The sequence below is a fragment of the Oncorhynchus tshawytscha genome, linkage group LG08 (genome assembly GCF_018296145.1).
Source record: "Oncorhynchus tshawytscha isolate Ot180627B linkage group LG08, Otsh_v2.0, whole genome shotgun sequence".
In the NCBI taxonomy this organism is placed as follows: Eukaryota; Metazoa; Chordata; class Actinopteri; order Salmoniformes; family Salmonidae; genus Oncorhynchus; species Oncorhynchus tshawytscha.
This window is the reverse complement of record NC_056436.1, coordinates 11,106,233-11,126,748: the sequence shown is the minus strand read 5'-3', so window position 1 is coordinate 11,126,748 and position 20,516 is coordinate 11,106,233.

Below are 20,516 nucleotides of genomic sequence, written 5' to 3'. Positions count from 1 at the left end.
AGGGTTCACGTAATGTGACTTACATGTGGACTGAGGTTATTCTACCTGAGTTGGTAGTTTGGCAATAACAGAGACAACCAGACAGTTTCACTGCAGCCGTTCTCCCCCCAATACTTCAGACTCAAACATATTTTTTTTAACCCAAGAGGTTTATATGGGTTCACAGAAAGGTCAATAGCAGACAGCTAAACTAGACAAAGCTAAATACTGCTATACTCATGGGTGTGTGAGTCTGTGGCTTGAATAAAACTGACTACACAATGCTGGTTCTCTGAGGACAAGGTCAGCTCAGTAACAACTTGGCACATAGACAGTCAGGCATATTGTCAAGCGCCCTCTGTCGTTGTGCAAACTGAGAAGTATATTTGTAAGTGCCTGTCTATCTTTGTAAACATTGAGAGAAGTTTATTGTAAAGGTCCCTCTGTCTTTGTGCAAACTGAGAAGTATATTTGTAAGTGCCTGTCTATCTTTGTAAACATTGAGAGAAGTTTATTGTAAAAGGTCCCTCTGTCTTTGTGCAAACTGAGAAGTATATTTGTAAGTGCCTGTCTATCTTTGTAAACATTGAGAGAAGTTTATTGTAAAAGGTCCCTCTGTCTTTGTGAAACACAGTGAGAGATATTGTCATAGAGAAGGGTTATATATCTTTGTGTTAAATGCTGTCTGTCCTTGCCTCAGGTACTTTCAGGAGGAATTCTGCGTCTCAGACAAACATGACTCCATTAGAGAGTCCAGTACATTCCTCCCCTGATGCTGTAGGCTCTTCTGGTCTCAGTTACGGATTCTCCCTCTTTTCTGCTCTCTCTCTCTCTCTCTTCTCTCCATTTGTTCAATCTCTCCTCTTCTCCACTCCATTCTCCTCGCTTTGTGTGTGTGTGTGTTTGAATTCTGAATTGAAAGTTGAATTTACATTCCAACCTTACACTTAAACCTCTTTGGGCTAGGGCCAGGATTTTCATGTCCGGATGAAAAGCATGCCCAAAGTAAACTGCCTGTTACTCAGACCCAGAAGCTATGATATGCATATACTTGGTAGAATCGGATAGAAAACACTCTACAGTTTATAAAACTGTTAAAGTTATGTCTGTGAGTATAACAGAACTGAAATGGCAGGCGAAACCCCGAGGACAAACCATCCCATAAAATTAATGATACCACTGTTTTCAATGGCTGTCACTTTTATTATAAGGTGAAGTCCTCCCAGATTGCAGTTCCTAGGGCTTCCACTAGATGTCAACAGAAAGAGTTTCAGGCTGGTTTTTGCAAAAATGAGGTCGAAGTTATAGTTGTTCTAAGTGGCTCCCATTTTGGCTGTAGTGTTTCCTTGCGCATGGACTAGAGCGCGTTCTTTTTGTTTATCTCCGGTAAAGACAATAACGTTTTTTTTTATTTACGTATTATGGTACCTAAGGTTTGATTATAAACGTTGTTTACTTGTTTGGATAAGTTTATTGGTAACGTTTGGGATTCATTTTGTATGCATTTTGATGGAGGGAAACTGGGTGGATTATTGACTGAAGCGCACCAGCTAAACTGGCTAAGACTTTATTGAACAAAAGGACCATTTGTAATGTAACTGGGACCTTTTGGAGTGCCAACAGAAGATGATCTTCAAAGGTAAGGCATATCTCTATTTCTGACTTTCGTGTCGCAAATGCCTGGTTGAAAAATGACTTGTCATGCATTTGTATGCGGGGCGCTGTCCTCAGATAATCGCATGGTTTGCTTTCACCGTAAAGCCTTTTTGAAATCTGACACAGCGGCTGGATTAACAAGAAGTTTAGCTTTATTTTGATGTATTACATGTATATTTTCATGAAAGTTAAATATTTATAATACTGTAGTTTGAATTTGGCGCTCTGCAATTTCACCAGATGTTGTCGAGGTGTGCTGCTAGTGGAACAGGTCTTAAGATAGCTTATTATAAAAACGATCAAACATTACTTTTGCATATGAGAGCTTCATTTTCACTACCACACTATTAGCATCACAGCGGGAAGAACAGGCATGGTTTCTGCTCCGGTTCAGAAGTTGATGAAACAAGGTTACTGTTGCTGCCTGGTAACCGTTGCTGTAAATGATGGTGTGGTGATGAGAAGTAACTAAAGGTCAGAGAGGTGGTGATTGGCCAGAGCGATGCAGCCGTGTCATAATTTCTCATTAGGCAATGTTCATCTCCTAACCCAGCAATTAAATTGACACAATCACAGTGTGACACGCAAGCACGTATTAACACACACGCATGCGCGCACACATACATGCACACACACACACACACGGTTTACTGCAGTCAGTGTATGCTCCCGCTCTTCCCCCCTGGCGCTTGAGGGCACCAGGCTCCCCAGCACTCCCCACTTCTGCCACCATCATTACGCACACCTGCCTTCCCCCCGCCACGCGCATCAGCGATTATTAGACTCACCTGGACTCAATCACCTCTGTCATTACCTTCCCTATATATGTCTGGTTCCCCTCTCTGTTCCCTGCTTTAGCATTAATTGTCGTTTTGTCTTTGTTTACCCGTGTGCTGATGCTGTTCCTGTTCTGTTACCTGTCTGTTCCTGATTAAATGTTGTCTCCCCGTACCTGCTTCTCATCTCCGGCGTCCGTCCCTACAGGTCCAAACATATTGCTCTGGAAAGACACACACATGTCTATATAAGGTCCCACAGTTGACAATGCATGTCAGAGCAAAAACCAAGCCATGAGGTCCAAGGAAGCCATGAGGTCCAAGGAAGATCTGGGGAAGGGTACCAAAGATTTTCTGGAAGGTCCCCAAGAACACAGTGGCCTCCATAATTATTAAATCAAAGAAGTTTGGAACCACCAAGACTCTTCCTAGAGCTGGCCGCCCGGCCAAACTGAGAAATCAGTCGGGAAGGACCTTTGTCATGGAGGTGACCAAAAACCTGAGGGTCACTCTGACAGAGCTTCAGAGTTCCTCTGTGGAGATAGGAGAACCGTCCAGAAGGACAACCATTTCTGCAGCACTACACAGATCGGGCCTTTATGGTAAAGTCGGCCTCTGTTCTTTCCCATTCTAGCATTCAATGGAACAGTAACTGAATGCCTCGATGCCTGTCCACCTGCTCTATTTCGCATGCCACGGCCACATGACTCAATGTCTGTAGGAGCATTTTTTGTGAATGAACCTAATAAACTGGCCACTGAGTTGTTTCAAGCAAAACTACCAAAACTATTGCTGACGGTGAACCTGATCAATTAAAATGAAATGTAATGAAAGCCCAGATCAGCATGTACAGTATATAGCTAGCTGAGAGTTGTGTCTCCAGTGGTAGGCTATTTTTTTGGTAAAACACCATTTTAAACTGTGTATTTGATTAAAATGACATTGGTTGTCACTCAACTAATAAAGCCTAATGTTGCGCAAGCCATTTTGCAAACATTTGAATGCTGAAGGCCGCAAGCAGATGTGCCAGATGAGGAATAGGCTCACACCTGAAGCTGCGCACAAGGTGCAGTTTGACTAGGCTACTGATATCCCCTGGGGTTGTTCGGCATGCAAAATGTACTTATTGACAATGACTGTCAATACAATCACATTTTTAGTTCGACACTGAAGGAGAGGACACAGTTTTCACAAAATATGAGGTATTTTAGGAAGATCGAAAGAAAGTTATTTTGTGCAAAACATTTAAGTGAACCGAGGAATAGTAAAGTATGAATTGATTTTCTAACTGATGTGTTCTACATTTGGAATGGTTTGGGGGTCTCACGGACCGATACGTTCAGATGTAAAACGTTTTGATCCAGGGACCTATGCATATCGTGAATCTTTACATCCACACCGATCAGTTTCTGAGCGAGTGTGATGACACACAATGGCTCTTGTCTACACCCTTGGTTATCTTCTATCTCCACCCTTCTGAGTCTGCTAGCTCTTCTCAAGATTTCTTCTAAAGTTTTTATAGACAGAGTTACTATAAAGCACTATGTGCCAAATGTCATTTAAAGGGCAATGCAAAATAAATAGAATTAGATTGATTGAATAATTCATAACTACCTAACTGAAATAAGGTAATTCCTCCTCATCGCTCATGACAACTGTGAGTCGTCATGGCAGCGGTGACAGCTCGCTATTGTTCAGTCATCATCTCCATAGATGCTGAAATGTAAGCTGTAATTTACACTAGCTAAGGCCGAGTCATCCTGTCAGTTAAATACCATGCCTCTCTCACCCACCACTCAGGACAATGATGACATGCTTCATCTGCTACTGCTGTAATCTGACTGGCAGTTCTTCTCAGTTCCACTGGTATTAGAGGCTCTAGTCTAACAGCTCCTCAAGGTTTTCAGTTCCACTGGCATTAAAGGCTCAGAGGGAGAATGGAGAGGGAAAATTTGAGTGACTGTGACAGTGCTTGTTATTTGTGTGTGTGTGTTTTTGTGTGTTTGAGTTGCAAATTAGGCTTATTCAGTAGAATTAACAATAGTGAGACAGCTAGTTAGGGATACCTCTCCAGGGTCCCTACTAGTGACCGACTCCTCTATACCTCTCCAGGCATGTATTCATTAAGCTTCTCTCAGTGAAGAGCACTGATCTAGGATGAGGTCTCAACGTTGTTCCACAGTGACTCAGAGGCTGGAAGGGGAGACGTCTGAACACTGCCCTTCTACAGGGCTCTCTGCCCTTAGCATTTCATTTGCTGCTCTAAATGTTCGGCAATTAACATTTGGCAAGGGACAGTTTGAGGTCTGTGAGAACCAGCTCGACGTTCTAACCCCAGACAATTATTATCAAATGTGTCAGAGTGGAGGACTCGCACACCCTATATTTTCACTGACAAAAAGTCCTTCAAGAGACTAGTGCATAAAGAGATCGGCCCACCCCACAGCACATACAGTCACACACGCACACACACACACAAATCAACTTTATTTATATAGCCCTTCGTACATCAGCTGATATCTCAAAGTGCTGTACAGAAACCCAGCCTAAAACCCCAAACAGCAAGCAATGCAGGTGTTGAAGCACATTGGCTAGGAAAAACTCCCTAGAAAGGCCAAAATCTAAGAAGAAACCTAGAGAGGAACCAGGCCAGTCCTCTTCTGGCTGTGCCGGGTGGAGATTATAACAGAACATGGCCAAGATGTTCAAATGTTCATAAATGACCACCATGGTCAAATAATAGATCTGGGATGGGTAGCACGTCTGGTGAACAGGTCAGGATTCCACAGCCGCAGGCAGAACAGTTGAAACTGGAGCAGCAGCACGGCCAAGTGGACTGGGGACAGCAAGGAGTCATCATGCCAGGTAGTCCTGAGGCATGGTCCAAGGGCTTAGGTCCTCCGAGAGAGAGAAAGAAAGAGAGAATTAGAGAGAGCATACTGGGACAGGAGGGGTCAGGAGACACTGTGGCCCCATCCGATGATAGCCCCGGACAGGGCCAAACAGGAAGGATATAACCCCACCCACTTTGCCAAAGCACAGCCCCCACACCGCTAGAGGGATATCTTCAACCACCAGCTTACCATCCTGAGACAAGGCTGAGTATAGCCTACAAAGATCTCCGCCACGGCACAACCCATGGGGGGCCAACCCAGAAAGGAAGATCACATCAGTGACTCAACCCACTCAAGTGACGCACCCCTCCTAAGGACGGCATGAAAGAGCACCAGTAAGCCAGTGACTCTGTAGCCCCTGTAATAGGGTTAGAGGCAGAGAATCCCAGTGGAAAGAGGGGAACCGGCCAGGCAGAGACAGCAAGGGCGGTTCGTTGCAAAAAGTATGGATTCATTTTTCTGCATCATTTTTGGATAGAAAGTTTCTGATTTTTGCAATGTTACGTAGATGGAAAAAAGCTGTCCTTGAAACAGTCTTGATATGTTCGTCAAAAGAGAGATCAGGGTCCAGAGTAACGACGAGGTCCTTCACAGTTTTATTTGAGACGACTGTACAACCATTAAGATTAATTGTCAGATTCAACAGAAGATCTTTTTGTTTCTTGGGACCTAGAACAAGCATCTCTGTTTTGTCCGAGTTTAAAAGTAGAAAGTTTGCAGCCATCCACTTCCTTATGTCTGAAACACAGGCTTCCAGCGAGGGCAATTTTGGGGCTTCACCATGTTTCATTGAAATGTACAGTTGTGTGTCATCCACATAGCAGTGAAAGTTAACATTATGTTTTCGAATTACATCCCCAAGAGGTAAAATACATAGTGAAAACAATAGTGGTCCTAAAATGGAACCTTGGGGAACACCGAAATGTACAGTTGATTTGTCAGAGGACAAACCATTCACAGAGACAAACTGATATCTTTCCGACAGATAAGATCTAAACCAGGAGGCCTGTAAACAGTAGCTATAAAAAGTGATTGAGTATGCTGTATAGATTTCATGACTAGAAGCTCAAAAGACGAAAACGTAATTTTTTTTTGTACATTGAAATTTGCTATCGTAAATGTTAGCAACACCTCCGCCTTTGCAGGATGCGTGGGGGATATGGTTACTAGTGTAACCAGGAGGTGAGGCCTCATTTAACACAGTAAATTCATCAGGCTTAAGCCATGTTTCAGTCAGACCAATCACATCAAGATTATGATCAGTGATTAGTTCATTGACTATAATTGCCTTTGAAGTAAGGGATCTAACATTAAGTAGCCCTATTTTGAGATGCGAGGTATCACGATCTCTTTCAATAATGACAGGAATGGAGGAGGTCTTTATCCTCGTGAGATTGCTAAGGCAAACACCGCATGTTTAGTTTTGCCCAAACCAGGTCGAGGCACAGAACGGTCTCAATGGGGATAGCTGAGCTGACTACACTGACTGTGCTAGTGGCAGACTCCACTAAGCTGGCAGGCTGGCTAACAGCCTGCTGCCTGGCCTGCACCCTATTTCATTGTGGAGCTAGAGGAGTTAGAGCCCTGTCTATGTTGGTAGATAAGATGAGAGCACCCCTCCAGCTAGGATGGAGTCCGTCACTCATCAGCAGGCCAGGCTTGGTCCTGTTTGTGGGTGAGTCCCAGAAAGAGGGCCAATTATCTACAAATTCTATCTTTTGGGAGGGGCAGAAAACAGTTTTCAACCAGCGATTGAGTTGTGAGACTCTGCTGTAGAGCTCATCACTCCCCCTAACTGGGAGTGGGCCAGAGACAATTACTCGATGCAGACACATCTTTCTAGCTGATTTACACGCTGAAGCTATGTTGCACTTGGTGACCTCTGACTGTTTCATCCTAACATCGTTGGTGCTGACGTGGATAACAATATCTCTATACTCTCTAAACTCGCCAGTTTTAGCTTTAGCCAGCACCATCTTCAGATTAGCCTTAACGTCGATAGCCCTGCCCCCTGGTAAACAGTGTATGATCGCTGGATGATTCGTTTTAAGTCTAATACTGCGGGTAATGGAGTCGCCAATGACTAGGGTTTTCAATTTGTCAGAGCTAATGGTGGGAAGCTTTGGCGTCTCAGACCCCGTAACGGGAGGAGTAGAGACCAGAGAAGGCTCGGACTCAGACTCCGACTCGTTGCTTAATGGGGAGAACCGGTTGAAAGTTTGTCGGCTGAATGAGAGACACTGAATTGATCATTCCTACAGCATTTCCCTCCAGAAGCCATGAGAAAGTTGTCCGGCTGCGGGGACCGTGCGAGAGGATTTATACTACTATCTGTACTTACTGGTGGCACAGACACTGTTTCCTCCTTTCCTACACTGAAATTACCTTGCCTAACGATTGCGTCTGAAGCTGGGCTTGCAACACAGCTATCCTCGCCGTAAGGCGATCGTTCTCCTGTATATTATGAGTACAGCGACTGCAATTAGAAGGCATCATGTTAATGTCCTGACGAACCACGTCCAGTTAAAGCATCCGGAGTGAAAAAGTTGAATGAAAAAAAGTTGAGTGAGGGAAAAACCAAAAATATAAACAGTAATTAAAAAGTAAAAACCTTAAAGTTGTCAGGTAGCAAAGTAAGGTTGGCAACAAAAACACACAAAACGCAACACGTAAACAAGTCTGCAAGTTGTGACCGGAAGTCTGCAAGTTGTTTAGTGCACAGCACCTTCTCAGAAAGGCAGAGGGAAAGCTTGCAGTATCCAAAAACAAGTGTATAATCCACAGCAAGATAATCTACACACACACACACACACACACACACACACACACACACACACACACAGAGTATCAAGGAAGTGTAAGTACCTTTACTGGAGTAGCGTTTGGCGGCAGGTCAAAGGGCACAGGAAATGAGGTAGAGGAAGTGGCGGCAGGTCAAAGGGCACAGGAAATGAGGTAGAGGAAGTGGCGGCAGGTCAAAGGGCACAGGAAATGAGGTAGAGGAAGTGGCGGCAGGTCAAAGGGCACAGGAAATGAGGTAGAGGAAGTGGAGGCAGGTCAAAGGGCACAGGAAATGAGGTGGAGGAAGTGGCGGCAGGTCAAAGGGCACAGGAAATGAGGTAGAGGAAGTGGCGGCAGGAAACACATTCCTCTGGACAGGGAAGGTACTCATGTTCTGAGAGGAGAGAACATACAGACAGACCCTAAATCATTATTTAGTACTTAAACTTAACCTGTAATTCAACATATAGTTAGGAAAGGAGAGGGACAAAAAAAATCTAGCTGAGCTTCCCCCCCATTCAATATTAAGCTCTTAGGTGAAACAGCACTACGTTATTCCAATCCATCATCATCATCATCAAGCTCAGTAGAATCGGATTGAAATGAGCTCTCTCTCAACAGAGCAGGCAGAAGGAAAGACATTTTTGAAAGGGCCTCTGATTCAATACATCAAACAGTCCTTCAGAGAGAGAGCGAGAGCAACAGGGAGAGCGAGAAAGAGAGAGAGACCTCCCATTCATGGTGTCGTCTGCTTGCTGAGCTCTGAGTGTTTGTAGAGGTGTGTGAAACGCAGACAGCCTTTACAGCCCAGAGTGCTGCTGTGTAAGTTAAACATATGAACAGATATAGACATACTGTATCTCTCTTCTGATGTACAAAGCTAATGTTTTAAATGCTTTCACATAGAAAGGTCAATATATCCCCCACATCTCCTTTGCTTCCTAGCTACCGATTTGTACAATAATACACGTGTGTTGGAGCTAGAACTAAAGCCTTCATATGCTGTATTGCTGGCCCATGACCTAGTAAAATAAAACTATCACAGATCAATGATCACGAAGGAAAGGAGACAAGGAAGGGAACATAAAACTACTGGAATGTATTTAATTATCACTGCATATGATAATTAATCAGGCTAAAATCTGTCACTGTTTAGAACAAACAAATGGTTTCTGTCAAATGAGAGAACATAAAACGGATGTAACTAGTCAAACTGATTGATTGATGAATAAAGTACATTTTAAGTGATCAATGTATAAAGCGCTCTCAGGAGAAAGAGAGAGACAGTAGTCACGAAGAGCACAGAAGAAAATACTAACTAATACAGCTCCTACTCACAACACACTGGGTCATGGTTAGACTAACCTGCCTCTTATTGCATGGAGCTTGTTCATTTAATAGACAAACATACAGTGGCTTGTTAAAGTATTCACCCCCCTTGGCATCCTATTCCTATTTTGTTGCCTTACAACCTGGAATTGAAATGGCTTTTTGGGGGGTTTGTACCATTTGATTTACACAACATTGAAGATGCAAAATATTTGTGAAACAAACAAGAAATTACAAAAAAACTGAAAACTTGAGTGTGCAGAACTATTTACCCCCCAAAGTCAATACTTTGGTCCTATTGACAGATACTCCAATCTCCGCTGTTTAGCATTACAGCTCCTTCAGGGTTATCTTTGGTCTCTTTGTTGCCTCTGTGATTAATGCCCTCCTTGCCTGGTCCGTGAGTTTTGGTGGTCAACCCTCTCTTGGCAGGTTTGTTGTGGTGCCATATTCTTTCCATTTTTTTAATAATGGATTTAAATGGTGCTCCGTGGGATGTTCAAAGTTTTGGATATTTTTTTATAACCCAACCCTGATCTGTACTTCTCCACAACTTTGTCCCTGACCTGTTTGGAGAGCTCCTTGGTCTTCATATTGCTGCTTGCTTAGTGTTGTTGCAGACTCTAGGGCCTTTCCGAATATACTGAGATCATGTGACAGATCATGTGACACTTGGATTGCACACAGGTGGACTTTATTTAACTAATTATGTGACTTATGAAGGTAATTGGTTGCACCAGATATTAATTTACAGGCTTCATAGCAAAGGGGGTGAATACATATGCACCCACCACTTGTCCATTTTTCAAATCAGTAATTTTTTTCATTTCACTTCACCAATTCTGTGCATGTCCATTACATGAAATAAGAATACATTTAAGTTACAGGTTGTAATGCACTAAATAGGAAAAAAGCCAAGGTGGTGAATACTTTTGCAAGGCACTCTAGCTACACAAACTATTCCTACTCAAAGCCCGTCTTTGGGCTGGAGAGTGTTACTCTCAAAAGCAACAAGAGACAATCAATGGCGACCTTGAATGTCAGACAGTCGCGATGATTAGCTACATTCTTTCATAAATGAAACATTGAAGTGTTGAGTCCTCTATAGCCTTGGTTATTATTTATTATCTGGCCTTGCCGGTCATCTATGAACATCTTAAAACAATCTGGCGTTAATGGCCGCACTTTTCCAGAGCAACTTACAGCAGGGCAGCGACAGTTTTTTCACCTAGTCGGCTCAGGGATTCAAACCAGTGACCTTTCGGTTAATGGCCCAACACTCTTAACTGCTAGGCTACCTGCCGCCCAATATACTCTTAACATGTTGATATTCCATAAAGATATTACATTTAAAAAATCTGCCATTTCCAGCTACAATAGTAATTTACAATGCTGTATTTCTGATCAACTTGATGTTATTTTAATGGACAAAAAATGTACTTTCTTTCAAAAACAAGGACATTACTATGTGACTACAATCTTTTGAACAGTAGTGTATGTGAGAATGCTATTCATTGACTACAGCTAAGCGTTCCAACACCATAGTGTCCTCAAAGCTCATCACTAAGCTAAGGACCGTGGGACTAAACACTGACGGGGCTGTAGTGGAGCAGGTTGAGAGCTTCAAGTTCCTTGGTGTCCACATCACCAACCAACTAACATGGTCCAAGCACACCAAGACAGTCGTGAAGAGGGCACAACTAAGCCTTTTCCCCCTCAGGAGACTGAAAAGATTTGTCATGGGTCCTCAGATCCACAAAAGGTTCGACAGCTGCACCATCGAGAGCATCCTGACGGGTTGCATCACTGCCTGGTATGGCAACTGCTCGGCCTTCGACCGCAAGGCACTACAGAGGGTAGTGCATATGGCCCAGTACATCACCAGGGACAAGCTTCCTGCCATCCAGGACCTCTATACCAGGCGGGATAGAAGGCCCTAAAAATTGTCAAAGACTCCAGCCACTCTAGTCATAGACTGTTCTCTCTGCTACCACACGGCAAGCGGTACCGAAGCACCAAGTCTAGGTCCAAGAGGCTTCTAAACAGCTTCTACCCCCAAGCCATAAGACTCCTGAACATCTAATCAAATTACTACTTAAACTATTTGCACTCCCCTTCTACACTGCTGCTACTCTCTGTTATTATCTATTCATAGTCAATTGAATAACTCTACCTACATGTACATATTACCTCAATTGCCTCGACACCGGTGCCCCCGCACATTGACTCTGTACCAGTACCCCATGTATATAGCCCCACTATTGTGGGTATTAAAACTGAATTGTAGTTTAAGGGTTTGTAAGTAAGCATTTCACTGTAAGGTCTATATACCTGTTGTATTCGGCGCATGTAACAAATACGATTTAATTTGATATATATGGCTGTCTTTGTCAAGGACATGTTTATCGTGCATCTGTTGTTTTTCCACATCATTTCTGTAGAGACACAGTACACATAGCTTGTCTGTAACCAATAGAATGTCCTAATTCCACATGGCAACCAATAAGAACATGTCACAAAAGACGTCAACGGTCAAATGCTTTGTTTGTTCCTGTTTTCGTGATGTCATGTCAAGCATATCAAACGATCGACTCCAGCTACAATTCCTTTTAAACTCCAGTCACCCTTTTAAACTCCATGCTGGCTGCTCTCCTCCCTTCATCTCAACTAGAAAACAGGCGGCTGCTTTTAATGGCGATTATTCACCAATTAAATAAATGCACTCTGAGGCTAGGACTTTCCTGGTCATGTCAATGTTGAGCGCAAACTCCTGGTCCTATAGTAATAGTTGTGTTATCTATCAAACTCCTGGTCCTATAGTAATAGTTGTGTTATCTATCAAACTCCTGGTCCTATAGTAATAGTTGTGTTAACCATCAAACTCCTGGTCCTATAGTAATAGTTGTTTTATCTATCAAACTCCTGGTCCTATAGTAATAGTTGTGTTATCTATCAAACTCCTGGTCCTATAGTAATAGTTGTGTTATCTATCAAACTCCTGGTCCTATAGTAATAGTTGTGTTATCTATCAAACTCCTGGTCCTATAGTAATAGTTGTGTTATCTATCAAACTCCTGGTCCTATAGTAATAGTTGTGTTATCTATCAAACTCCTGGTCCTATAGTAATAGTTGTGTTATCTATCAAACTCCTGGTCCTATAGTAATAGTTGTGTTATCTATCAAACTCCTGGTCCTATAGTAATAGTTGTGTTATCTATCAAACTCCTGATCCTATAGTAATAGTTGTGTTATCTATCAAACTCCTGGTCCTATAGTAATAGTTGTTTTATCTATCAAACTCCTGGTCCTATAGTAATAGTTGTGTTAACCATCAAACTCCTGGTCCTATAGTAATAGTTGTTTTATCTATCAAACTCCTGGTCCTATAGTAATAGTTGTGTTATCTATCAAACTCCTGGTCCTATAGTAATAGTTGTGTTAACTATCAAACTCCTGGTCCTATAGTAATAGTTGTGTTATCTATCAAACTCCTGGTCCTATAGTAATAGTTGTGTTATCTATCAAACTCCTGGTCCAATAGTAATAGTTGTGTTATCTATCAAACTCCTGGTCCTATAGTAATAGTTGTGTTATCTATCAAACTCCTGGTCCTATAGTAATAGTTGTGTTATCTATCAAACTCCAGGTCCTATAGTAATAGTTGTGTTATCCATCAAACTCCTGGTCCTATAGTAATAGTTGTTTTATCTATCTAAAAGTATTATAATCAGATATACTGGTTGTTCTAAAGGTAATATAAGCAGATATACTAGTTGTTCTATCTATCTAAAGGTAATGTAATCAGATATACTGGTTGTTCTATCTAAAGGTAATGTAATCAGATATACTAGTTGTTCTATCTATCTAAAGGTAATATAATCAGATATACTAGTTGTTCTATCTATCTAAAGGTAATATAATCAGATATACTAGTTGTTCTATCTATCTAAAGGTAATATAATCAGATATACTAGTTGTTCTATCTATCTAAAGGTAATATAATCAGATATACTAGTTGTTCTATCTATCTAAAGGTAATGTAATCAGATATACTAGTTGTTCTATCTATCTAAAGGTAATATAATCAGATATACTAGTTGTTCTATCTATCTAAAGGTAATATAATCAGATATACTAGTTGTTCTATCTATCTAAAGGTAATGTAATCAGATATACTAGTTGTTCTATCTATCTAAAGGTAATGTAATCAGATATACTGGTTGTTCTATCTAAAGGTAATATAATCAGATATACTAGTTGTTCTATCTATCTAAAGGTAATGTAATCAGATATACTAGTTGTTCTATCTATCTAAAGGTAATATAATCAGATATACTAGTTGTTCTATCTATCTAAAGGTAATATAATCAGATATACTAGTTGTTCTATCTATCTAAAGGTAATGTAATCAGATATACTAGTTGTTCTATCTATCTAAAGGTAATATAATCAGATATACTGGTTGTTCTAAAGGTAATGTAATCAGATATACTAGTGTACTAGATATACTCAATGTGTCTACCAGTAAATCTCCTCTCAGATCATTGAGTCTTAGCAGTAAAACTCCTCTCAAAGAAAACCCTCAGAGTTTTAATAGATAGATAGCTAGATAGGTCTGCTGTTAGAACCAGTAAAGGCCACTTTACCACTCTTGGGTAGCAGACTGACTTTGGTTTCCCTCCAGTCCCGAGGACAAACACTTTCCTCTAGGCTCAGATTAAAGGTATGATAGATATTAGTGGCTATAGAGTCAGCTACCATCCTCAGTAGCTTTCCATCTAAGTTGTCAATGCCAGGATGTGTATCATTATTTTTGTTCCACCTCTCCCACACTAACTTTATAAAATTCTAACTTTCAGTGCTTGTCTTTCATTAGTTTTTTTATGCATGAATATGATGGCTCACTGTTGTTGACATTCCCTGCCTAAGTTTGCCCACTTTGCCAATGAAGTAATCATTAAAATAATAATTGGCAACAACAAATGGTTTTGTGATGAATAAGCCCATCTGATTCGTTGAAAGATGGAGTTGAATTCGTCTTTCTTTTTGCCAATCATTTAGTTTAATGTACACCAAAGTTGTTTTCCCCATTATTCTTTATATCATTGATCTTGGCTGCAGAATACAGTTTATTCTTCATTTTAGTCACATCATTTCTTAATTTGCAGTAAGTCAGATGTACCACCTGATTTATTAGCCACTCCTTTTGACCCATCTCTTTCAATCATACAGTTTTTAAATTCCTCATCGATCCATGGAGCCTTAACAGTTCTAACAGTCAGTTTCTTAACAGGTGCATGTGTTCATGTAAGAAACAATTTCATAAATGAATTAAGTGCAGCATCTGGATGCTCCTCATTAATCACATCAGACCAACAAATATTTTTAACATCATCTACAAATGAGTCACAGCTATATCTTTTGTATGATCTCTTATAAACTATTTTAGGCCCAGCTTTTACAACTTTGGCTTTCCTGGATTTAGCCACTATACTGTGATTACTGCATCCAATGGGTACAGATACAGCTTCAGAACAAAGTTCCCCAGTTCTAGTAAAAATTTGATCAATACATGTGGATGATATAATTCCTATAGTGTTTGTAAACACCCTGGTAGGTTGATGAATAACCTGAACCAGATTACAGGCACTGGCTACAGTGAGAAGCTTCCTCTTGAGTGGACAGCCTGATGAAAACCAGTCAATATTCAAGTCCCCAAGAAAGTAGACCTCTCTGTTTACATCACATACACTATCAAGCATTTCACACACATTATTTAGATACTGACTGTTAGCACTTGGTGCTAAAGAAAAAGCTTTAGATGTGCCAGGTGAACCTGCCAGGTGAACTAGAGGATCTTGTTTCTCATGGTCTAAGAGCCTTTAGGTGCCTTTTGGCAAACTCCAAGAGGGGTGTCATGTGCCTTTTACTGAGGAGTGGCTTCCGTCTGGTTGGAGTGCTGCACAGATGGTTGTTCTTCTGGAAGGTTCTCCCATCTCTACAGAGGAACTCTGGAGCTCTGTCAGAGTGACCATTGGGTTCTTGGTCACCTCCCAGTCCAAGGCCCTTCTCCCCCGATTGCTCAGTTTGGCCATGCAGCCAGCTCTAGAAAGATGAGGTTCCAAACTTCTTCCATTTAAGAATGATGGAGGCCATTGTGTTCTTGGGGACCTTCAATGCTACAGAAATGTTTAATGGCTTGGTTTTTGCTTTGACATGTCAACTGTAGGACCTCATATAGACAGGGGTGTGTCTTTTCAAATCTTGTCCAATCAATTGAATTTCCCACAGGTGGACTCCAATCAAATTGTAGAAACATAATTCGAAAAAAATAAAAAATAAATACTTGTTTTCGCTTTGTCATTATCGGTATTGTGTGTAGATTGATGAGAAAAATAAATAATTGAATCAATTTTAGAATAAGGCTGTAATGTAATAAAATGTGTAAAAAGTCAAGGGGTACGAATTCTTTCTAAATGCACTGTATGTAATGATTGTTATTGGATGTTAGCAAGTTATTGATTTCATTAACTTTATTTCTAAGGCTGCATATAGTAAAATGGACTATTTTCAGCCCTTTCCTGGGTAGCTTATCAGAGAAAGAAACAATATTGAAAAGAGCAGACAAAGAAATATAAAAAAAATATACATCCCTGCCAGGCTTTTGGGAGGGACGGTGGATTATGTGCCTGTCATAGCAGATGTAAGCAATGTCCCAACGCACTCTGGCAGCTTTCATGGCTGGGATAGGTTCTTTCCTCTTCTGGCACACAGCTTCAGGATAGTCCTTGTTGAGGAAGATATAGTTTCCTCTCAAGTTCTTGGCTCTTTCCAGAACAGCTTTCTTGTCCTTGAACCTTAGGAACCTGACCACTATCGGGCCTGTCACCTGGGCCGGTGGTGGGTTTTCCATTTACACTCCACCTCAATCTTCCTGTGCTCCATCTTCAGGTTCTCTGAGATCATTTCCCTCACTTTGTTCTCAGACTCCGTCCAGGTCTCATGTGGAGATTCTACAATTCTGTCCACAACCATGTTGTTCTGCCTTGGTTGTCCCTGGAGATAATCTGATTTCTCCATAATTGTCATCATGGAATAACATACAGAAATTATGTCCTCTCTCAATGACTTACAGATCACTGTCATCTTGCTGTTCTTCAGGTGCTGGACCTCTATGGTCAGGCCATCCATTATTTTATTAGTTGAATCCACCAGTATTTGGACAAAACACTTGAAGCTATTTTCTTGTTGCTGTAACAACTACTTGTAGAACTTTTTTTGTTTGTTTAAAAGATCCTTCACCTGTGATAGAGAGCTTTCTTCAATGGTACTCCTCCGGCTTTAGTCTTTGTCACGAGACGTAGTTTATGCTATTACTCCTTGCAGTTCCAGACAGGGCGTGTCACAGGGAAGATTGAAAACATCCTCAGCAGGGCTCTAGACAGCCACAAGACCGGGACAATCCGTGGTCCCAGCCACAATGGCTAACAGCATCGCGGGCTTCGTTCAAGCCTTCAAGAAAACCCAGCTAGCTAATAGGAATGCACACACACCGGACTGCAAACTCAGCCAGACACACACAGTACTATTCTTGGATGGTCTAATGTCGCCGTCCCAAATGACACCCTCTCTCTTATATAGTGCCCTACGGACCCTGGTCAAAGGTCATACACTATACAGGAAATAAACAAAACTCAAGTCTCTGTCTCCGTCCGCCTGTCCGTCCGTCCATCTATCTGTCAGACAGTCACGGGGGGGACGGGGGGACTCAGTGTGGAGCCGTGACTTTTGGCTGACATTTACTGACGATCCATCAGAGTCACTAATCAATGGGACACAGACTGTCACAGGGACAGATTCTCTCTTCAACATCCGTAGGAAGACATTTCATTGAACTGCCGCAGGGAAGTTATTTAACATATAAAACATTCTAAAACTATCACTATGGTGATATTAAAACTATCACTATGGTGATATTTTGGAATTCTGAATCATGTTTGTGGGAAAGAAATGATGTACCTGAACGTGACAATTTATACAGCACCATCCACTGGGGACATAGTGATAAACAACATTGTGGTGTTAATGCATTTGCAATAACTAGCCTACAGCAGTCACTTTACCTTGAATTTTATGTCCTTTCATTAGTGTGATTATAAGACTGGGACTGCTGTGTTTTGCTTTGTCACTTTGCATAATCACTTTGCATAATCAACTGTTAACAACAATATGTAGAACAGAGATGAAATAAGATGATATACGTGACCCGTTTCAAGAAACTAGGCGCATGTTGCACGTCACAGGAGGCATTTGAATGTTTATTTTTATAATATTTGTAATGTTTTTTGTTGTTGTTGTTGCATAAATGCCTTCTGGAATATGTGAACATTTATGTGCCTTAATAACAAAACCATCTGTAAATACGAAGAAAAAAAATACGGAAAAAAAAAAAATACAGGAACCTTCCCGCTAGCCATGATTGGGTGAGATAATGGGTGGGCTGGACATGCCGAGAGATGAGTTTGGATTGGTCTGCCATGTAGCATGTGTCTGTCTATAACATGAGCTGCTTAGTATGTGTGGATAATCCTTTCTAAAGATATCATGTGGAACTGAACATGTTTTGCTACTCTGCTCTCAACATTGCTGACTTGAAGTTAATATTGACAGTGGAAAAAAGTTGTGATGGACAATTTTCTGGAGGATGATTGTGCTGACTCTCTGACTCTGAAAATTAATCAGACAATGGGGAAATCCCTGATTTAGACCAAGTTTTGAAATCAGTGGAACGTCTGGTGGAAGCAGAGAGATGATTGCCAAATGCAGAGAGTCCAAAAAAGAGAGCCAAGACAGAAGGCTGTTGTATAAAACACCTGTCTCCGGATTACATCTTCAAACTAAAGGCAACCATGGCATCCATGACAGAGAGGGAGAAGCGTTCATCTATGTATGCGGGTAAGATAGTCTAGATAGCTACATTTTCAGATAATACACGTTTCTAATTTTGTCAAAAATGATTCTCATTGCAAATTAAACATTAGCTAGCTGGCTCGCTGGCTACGTTACATGTATGATCTGTGTAGTAATATTATTAGCATCTCAGAAAGACATTTGCATCCCTGGTTATAACCTATATAGCTAACATTGAACCTAATTAGTTAGCTTTAGATAGATAAAGTGTATTTTGGACAACAGGGGAAATGGACCCCGAGTTAATAAAGACCAACAGTTTCTTCCCCTTAATGACAGTCCCCTTAATGAAGGCCATCAACACTAACCACCATCATAACAAATACTGATGACATCATCAGGCTGTGGACTGGATAATCAGGGGAATACAGAGAGATGAACCTGGAGAAGAATCCCTTAAGAAAGCTGGTCTTGGGGCTCTGTTCACAAACACGAACACAAACAGATCCCACAGAGCCCCAGGACAGCAGCATAATTAGACTCATCAAATCATGAGAAAACAAAAAGATAATTACTTGACACATGGAAAGAATTAAATAAAAAAACAGAGAAAACTAGAATGCTATTTGGCCCTAAACAGAGAGTACACCTTGGCAGAATACCACAGTGACTGCCCCAAAATAAAGGAAAGCTTTGACTATGTGCAGACTCAGTGAGCATAGCCTTGCTATTGAGAGAGGCCGCCGTAGGGAGACATGGCTCTCGAGAAAGACAGGCTATGTGCACACTGCCCACAAAATGAGGTGGAAACTGAGCTGCACTTCCTAACCTCCTGTCCAATGTATGACCATATTAGAGAGACATATTTCCCTCAGATTACACAGATCAACAAAGAATTTGAAAATCCAATTATGATAAACTCCCATATCTACTGGGTGGAATACCACAGTGTGCCATCACAGCAGCAAGATGTGTGAACTGTTGCCACAAGAAAAGGGAAACTAGTGAAGAACAAACTCCATTGTAAATACAACCAATTTGTTTATTTATTTTCCATTTTGTACTTTAACTATTTGCACATCGTTACAACACTGTATATAGTCATAATATCACATTTGAAATATCTTTATTCCTTTGTAACTTTTGTGAGTGTGTGTGAGAGAGAGAGAAACATTGGTTGGTTGAGTGCTGCTTAAATGTGGAAAACAAGCTGTTTTGGGCAGAGAGCTTTCAAACTCTTTCTTATTGGTCTATTAACTCATTTACTGCATGGTGATGTCACCAGGCAGGCCACAACTCCATCCCACCAAAACAGGCTGCAATTTCAGTTATCATTTCAAACAGCTCTTACACTAAAAGGACATTATTATAATTTTCACAATTTCACAGTATTATTCCAACCTCATAGTGTGGAAATATATCTAAAACACAGGATAATCTAGCTTTTGACCTTACTGGGCATTTAGCATTGGTATGTGTGGTTTTAAAGCACTGTACTGCTATTCACTCTAAAGTGGCAGGTTTTTGGAATGTACCAACTAAGTGTACACAGAGGGGGACCAGAACAGTATGGGTGTTTTACAGTACACACCAAATGCATGGAGGGATCTGGGCAAAGTGATGATTTACCCAGGGTAGTCAGAATGCGCTGGAACTCCCCTGCCAGGTCTTGTCCAATCCCATGGAGCCGATGCTAGAATTCTGAACAATGACGGGCCACTTCTCATCATTGGGGATGGGCAGTGTGTGGGCATGTCAAATCAAATCTAATTATATTGGTCAGATACACATGGTTAGCAGATGTTATTGCGAGTGTAGCGAAATTCTTTCTGCTTCTAGATTCGACAGTGCAGCAGTATCTAACAGGTAATATCTAACAATTCCACAACAAAACCTAATACACACAGTCTAGTAAAGGAATGGGATGAGAGGGGAGTGTGTATGGCCCAGTACATCACTGGGGCTAAGCAGCTTGCCATCCAGGACCTCTACACCAGGCGGTGTCAGAGGAAGGCCCTAAAAATGGTCAAAAACCCCAGCCACTCCAGTACTAGACTGTTTTCTCTACTACCGCATGGCAAGTGGTACCAGAGTGCCAAGTCTAGGACCAAAAGGCTTCTCAACAGTTTTTACACCTAAGCCTGAACCGGTAATCAAAATGGATACCCGGACTATTTGCATTGTGTGCCC